Source organism: Pteropus medius, unplaced genomic scaffold (genome assembly GCF_902729225.1).
Source record: "Pteropus medius unplaced genomic scaffold, Ma_sr-lr_union100, whole genome shotgun sequence".
NCBI lineage: Eukaryota > Metazoa > Chordata > Mammalia > Chiroptera > Pteropodidae > Pteropus > Pteropus medius.
Window position 1 is genome coordinate 738,019 of NW_024349799.1, and position 6,000 is coordinate 744,018.

The window sequence follows — 6,000 nt, forward strand, 5'->3', positions numbered from 1 at the left end:
TTAAATCCTATAAATTAAAGAGGGAGATAAATAACTATAATTTCAAAAAATCATGAAAGCTACAAAGCTGCCATTAGAACAGAAGAAGGCATGATTACTTCTGATGGAGAAACAGAGAGAAACTTAAAGGAGAAGGTAATATTGATTTGACTGAAGGTAAGTAAGATTTGACAAATGAAGAAGAGAAAGAGTATCAGGAAAGATCAATAGGTGTGAATGCATGAAGCATGTTATACAATGTGGCTGAATCCCAGCGTATTGTTATAGAAATAAAAATAGGAGAACAGAGATGAGTGAGAAATGATTCATTTCTTCAAAATACTTATAATACAGAATAAGAAATGTATACGCAAATACTATAAAACTCCATGGAGTAACTGACAAGTTCTTAGGACATTTTATTTTTAGTTCTCCCTAAAATTAAAAATGTTCATGAAAGCAAATTTCTTGTATGAAATTTTGCTTTCCAAGCTAACTAGGGCACACTACATTTGGACTAAGTTAATTTAACAAAAGCAGGGGCTAACAAGTTTTATGACCAGAAGTAATATTTTCAGTAATTTACTATGTAAGAATTAAAAACAAACCACATCCAACAATAACAGGTAAATAAGTATTGATGCTATTTCAAAAGTTTACTCAACCATATTCTCCAATACATCAAGGAAGTTGTCAAATCATGATTGTGAGTTCCAATATCAGAACTTAAAATCAGGAACAAAGATATTTTAGCTGCTTTAACTAATGGCAATATTTCACTTTAGGTGGTGAATATTTAGTCAAACTATTGGTGTATTCAATGTATCATTAGAATAATCTAGTGTAAACAGTAAAATATAATTTCGGTTGGGGGGAAGTACTTCCAGAACTACAGAATGAGAATCTCAGTGAACTATCTCCAAAGCAAAATAACAATGTAACTGGTTAAAATGATTTTTTAAAAATCATTTAAAGTCTCTTGATATTGTCGTAATGGCATATAACAAATGGAGAAACATTTATTCAAGAAAATCTACTAAATCTGGTAAGATCAGAGAAGTCTTTGACATTTGAGCCATAACCTGCTCCTTTAGCCCACTCTTTCACTTGTACATTACAGAAACTTTAACCTGGGCATTCTACTCAGGCCAAGATAAGGGTTCCCCTCTTCCCTCCAGTTCCCAGTGTGGGAATATGGTTTCACCTTGAGAAAGGCCATGCTGGCTGTTTATCACATCCTCCCCAGCTCCATGTTACAGAAGCTCTATGCCAGGCAGCTGTGGCTGAGAGAATCAGGTCTCTCTTATCTCATCTAATACCCTCTCTTAAGACATAAGCTGTAGGTACAAAACTGTGTCTTAATCTTCCTCACTTCAGTTTACCAGTAGGGTAGAGGATTCACACCAGGAGGGACAAGATAAGAAGAAAGAAACACTCAATTCCTGCCCAAGCACCCACTTATAGAAAGAGGGTATTGCTCCAGGAAAAACTGGTCCCTGACCCTAGATAGTGGTAGAAGGGTTCTGCTCAGGGTAAAAGGCAGGTCTGCTGAGGGTAAAAGGCAGGTCATAAGGACAAGAACTTAGCAGCAACTACATCTGAGGGAAATAATTTTATTTTGGAATAGAATTTATTTTGGAGAACTTCATGCCTAAGGGTGTTGTGGAAAGCAGTAGAGAAGCTAGCAACATCATGACATAAGCAAAACAGCCAGAAGTTTTAATAGAGAACCAACATGAAACTGCCTAAAAGAGCCACTTGTGAGCACAGTCAATTCTAGGGGTCAAAAGACTGCACATATTCAAAATGTTGTATCCACACAGGAGGAATCAGAATGGGATGTAGGACAGACATGAAAGTAATCCCCAAGCTATACAGATCTATCACCACAAGATAAAGCCTCACTGGTGTTGAACAGTACTCTGCTTGAACTCAGGGTCAGCTTTTAGGAAGCTAAGACTTAAAAACAAAACCCAGTTATCCCTGGCAGTCTGGTAGACTGTGCATGCCCATAGGCTGTACCCTCTTTTGAGAAATTAGAGAGCAAACCTTCAAGCTACTAGTCTCTGAGTGAACATGGGGCAAAAAAAAAAAAAAAAAATGTAAACACTCTGAACATGATAGCCACCTCTAAGTCACACATACATCCACAGTAAACAATAAAAATCAAACTGATTGAGGGGGATAAAACACAGATTTGATTAATAAGTAGATTAGGTCAACCCAGGGGAGATCCCTTGGTAGCCAGGCTAAAATATAAAATAATTTTTTTAAATATTTGACCATGGAGCTCAGAGGCTGCACACTGTGGGGAATAGACTTTGCAGAATTAGTTTGGCCAAATCATCAGAAAATAAACAAATGACCCAGTAAACAACCAGGACCTCCAACGCTTGATTCAAAAACATACGTGACATATAACCCCAGGAAGCTCAGAGAGTCCAAACAAAAGGAGCCCCAAGAGCCCATACCAAGAAACAGCATAATTAAAAAGTCAAAGGTTAAAGACAAAGAGAGAATAACTTAAAAGCAGCCAGAGAAAAGCAATTACTTACCTACAACGGAGCTCCCATAAGACTGTGTCAGCTAATTTTTCAACAGAAACTTTGCATACCAGAAGGGACTGGCACAAAACATTCAAAGTGATGGAAAGTAAGGACCTACAATCAAGATTATGCTACACAGCAAAACTATCATTTAGAATTGAAGGACAGACAAAAAGCTTCCCAGACAAGAAAACGCTAAAGGAGTTCATTACCACCAAGCCAGCATTATAGGAAATGTTGGAGAGACTTCTTTAAGAAGAAGATAAACTATGTATTAAAAATATGAATAATAAAATGGTAATAACTACGTATCTATCAACAAGTACTTCAAATGAAAAAGAATTAAATGCTCCAATCAAAAGATAGGCTTAATGGATAAGAAAATAAGATACATAGTCTCTTTGCCTGCAAGAGACTCAATTCAGATCAAGAGACACACACAGACTGAAAGTAAGGGGATGAAAAAAGATATTTCATGAAAGTAGAAATGAAAAAAAATCTGGGGTAGCAATACTTCTATCAGACAAAACAGACTTTAAAACAAAAGCTACAACAAGAAACAAAGAAGGACCCAGTAATCCCAATTCTGGGTATTTATCCAAAGAGACCCAAAATACTACTTTGAAGAGACATGCATCCATATGTTCACTGCAGCATTGCTACAATAGCCAAGATATGGAAGCAACCTGGGTGTCCTTCCACAGATGAATGAATGAGTGTATACATATACAATGAAATATTACTCAGCCATAAAACTAAATAAAAAGAATGAAATCTTGCCATCTACAACAACATTGAGGGACCTAGAAAGTACTGTACTGAATGGAATAAGTCAAAGACAAATGACATATGACTTCACTTACATGTGTAATCTAAAGAAAATAAACAAATAAAACAGAAACAAACTCATAGATATAGAGAACATTTTGAGAGTTGCCATATGGGATGGGGGTTGGGGGGATTGGGAGAAAAAGGGGAAGAAATTAATAAGTACAAATTGGTAGTTACCAAAGAGTCATGGGGATGTAAAGTCAATAGGGAATATAGTCAATAATATTGTAAAAACTATGTATAATGTCAGTTTGGTAAATTATATAAATGTCTAATCACTATGTTGTGCCCCTAAAACTAATATAATATTGTATGCCAACTGTAACTGAAAAATAAAAAATATTTTTAAAAAAGACCCACATATGGTTGAAAGTAAAAGAAACGGAAAAAGATACCATGCAAACAGTAATCAAGAGAGTTGGAGTGGTTATACTAATATCAGACTTTAAAACAAAAAATGTCATTAGCGATAAAGAGACATTTCATGATGTTAAAATGTCAATCTAACAGGAAGATATGAAAATTAAAAATATATATGCACCCACCAAAAAAGCTTCAAAATACATAAAGCAAAAATAGATAGAAGTGAAGGCAGAAGTATAAATTTCTACAATCACAGTTGAAGACATTAATACTCCACTTTCAGTATGGACAAAACAACTAAGATAATATCAACAAGGAAACAGAAGACTTGAATAACAGTATAAACCAAGTAGCCCTGACAGACATCCATAGAACATTCTACCCCAAAGTAACAGAAAACACATTTCTCTCAAGCATACATGGATATCTTTCAAGACAGACCATGTGGTAGGCCATAAAATGAGCCTCAATAAATTTTAAAGGAGTAAAATTATGCAAAGTATATTTTCTTATTACAATGGAAAGAAATTCGATATCAATAAAAAAAAATTTGGGAAATTCACATATATGTGCAAATGAATCAAAGTATTACTAAATAACTGATGGGTCAAAGAATAAATTTCAAGAGAAATTATAAAAGACTTAGAGGTGAGTGCAAACAAAAACATAACATACCAAAATAGATGGCATGCAGGTAAAGCAGTGCTCATTGGGAAACTTATGGATGTAAATGCCTATATTGAAAGAGAGAAAAAGATCTCACGTCAGTAACTAAATCTTCCACCTTAAGTAACTAGAAAAAGAAGAACTAAACTCAAAGCAAGCAGAAAGAAGGAAATAATAAAGGTTAGAGTGAAAATAAATGAAATAGAGTAGAACAGAAAAACAACAGAGAAAAACCAATGAAAAGTTCTTTGAGATGATGAATAAAACTGACAATCTATAGCTAGGCTAAGGAAGAAAAAAAGAGAAGATTCAAATTACAAAAATCAGGAATGAAAGAAGAAACATCACTACATATCTCAGAGAACTAAACACCTTATAGAATTATAAGGGCATACTATGAACAACTGTATGCCAACAAATGAGATTAATTAGATTAAATGGATAAATTCCTAGACAGACACAAATTACTAAAACTAAGTCAGAGAAAACAGAATATCTGAATAGATAAATAAGAAGAGCCTGAATTAGTTATGTGATTGAAAAGGAAGAAGTAAAACTAATTCCACTAGCAGATGAGATAATTTTGTATATAGAAAATCCTGAGGAATCCACTAAAAAGCTGTTAGAGCTAATAAAGAGTTCAACAGGGTTCAGGATACAATATGAACATACAAAAATCAATTGTACTTCCATAAACTAGCGATGAACAATACAAAAACAAAAATAAGACGATTCTTTCTATAATAGCTACAAAAATAATAAAGTATGTAGGTATATAGTTAACAAAAGTACAAAACTTATACAGTAAGTTCTTGATGTCACTGTTAGGTTCTTAGAAACTGTGCCTTTTGCAAAACAACATATATAGTAAAACCATTTTTACCATAGGCTAATTGATAGAAAAAAGAATTAAGTTCCTACTGCATATTTCTAGTCACAAAAACATCACCAAACTTCTAAATGAAAACCCAAAACACTTTTAATATTAAACATTAAATGAGCTATACATACATTTAAGAAAGATTAATAAAAAGAAGATAATTATTTTTCAACTTGCTTATTACAGTTCACAGTTGTAGGTGGCTGGAGCCTACCCCAGCAGCTCAGTGCAGGAACCAACTTGGACAAATGCTATTCCATCGCAGGGGGCACTCACACACCCACTCACACTCATTCATACTGGGACAACTTAGACTTGCCAATTGACCTAATGTGCACATCTCTGGGATGTGGGAGGAAACTGGAGTACCTAGAGAAAACCCATGGAGACATGGAAGAATGTGCAAACTCCACACAGAATATAATTTCCCCGCTCTTCAATGTTATAATGAAACAATACTGAACAAAATGATATCATTCAAGGACCTGCTCTACTCTAAAAACTACAAGACACTGTTGAAAGAAATTACAGATCTTTAAAAAAACCCACATTCATGAACTAGAAGACTTAATATTATTAATATGATAATACTCCCCAACTGATCTACAAACTGAATGCAATCTCTATCAAAATCCCAGCTGCCTTTTTTGTAGAAATTAGCAAGCTGATCCTAAAATTCACAGGAAAATGCAAAAGATCTACAACAGTCAAAATCTTAAAAAGGATAACAAAGTA

General features: G+C 34.2%; 1 protein-coding gene across 7 annotated transcripts in view; it reads right to left on the minus strand.

Moving 5' to 3' along the window:
* The window catches only part of RALGAPA1 (Ral GTPase activating protein catalytic subunit alpha 1), a 211,538-nt gene that overhangs the window by 53,237 nt on the left and 152,301 nt on the right, over positions 1-6,000 (minus strand). The gene's annotated exons all lie outside the window — the stretch shown is intronic.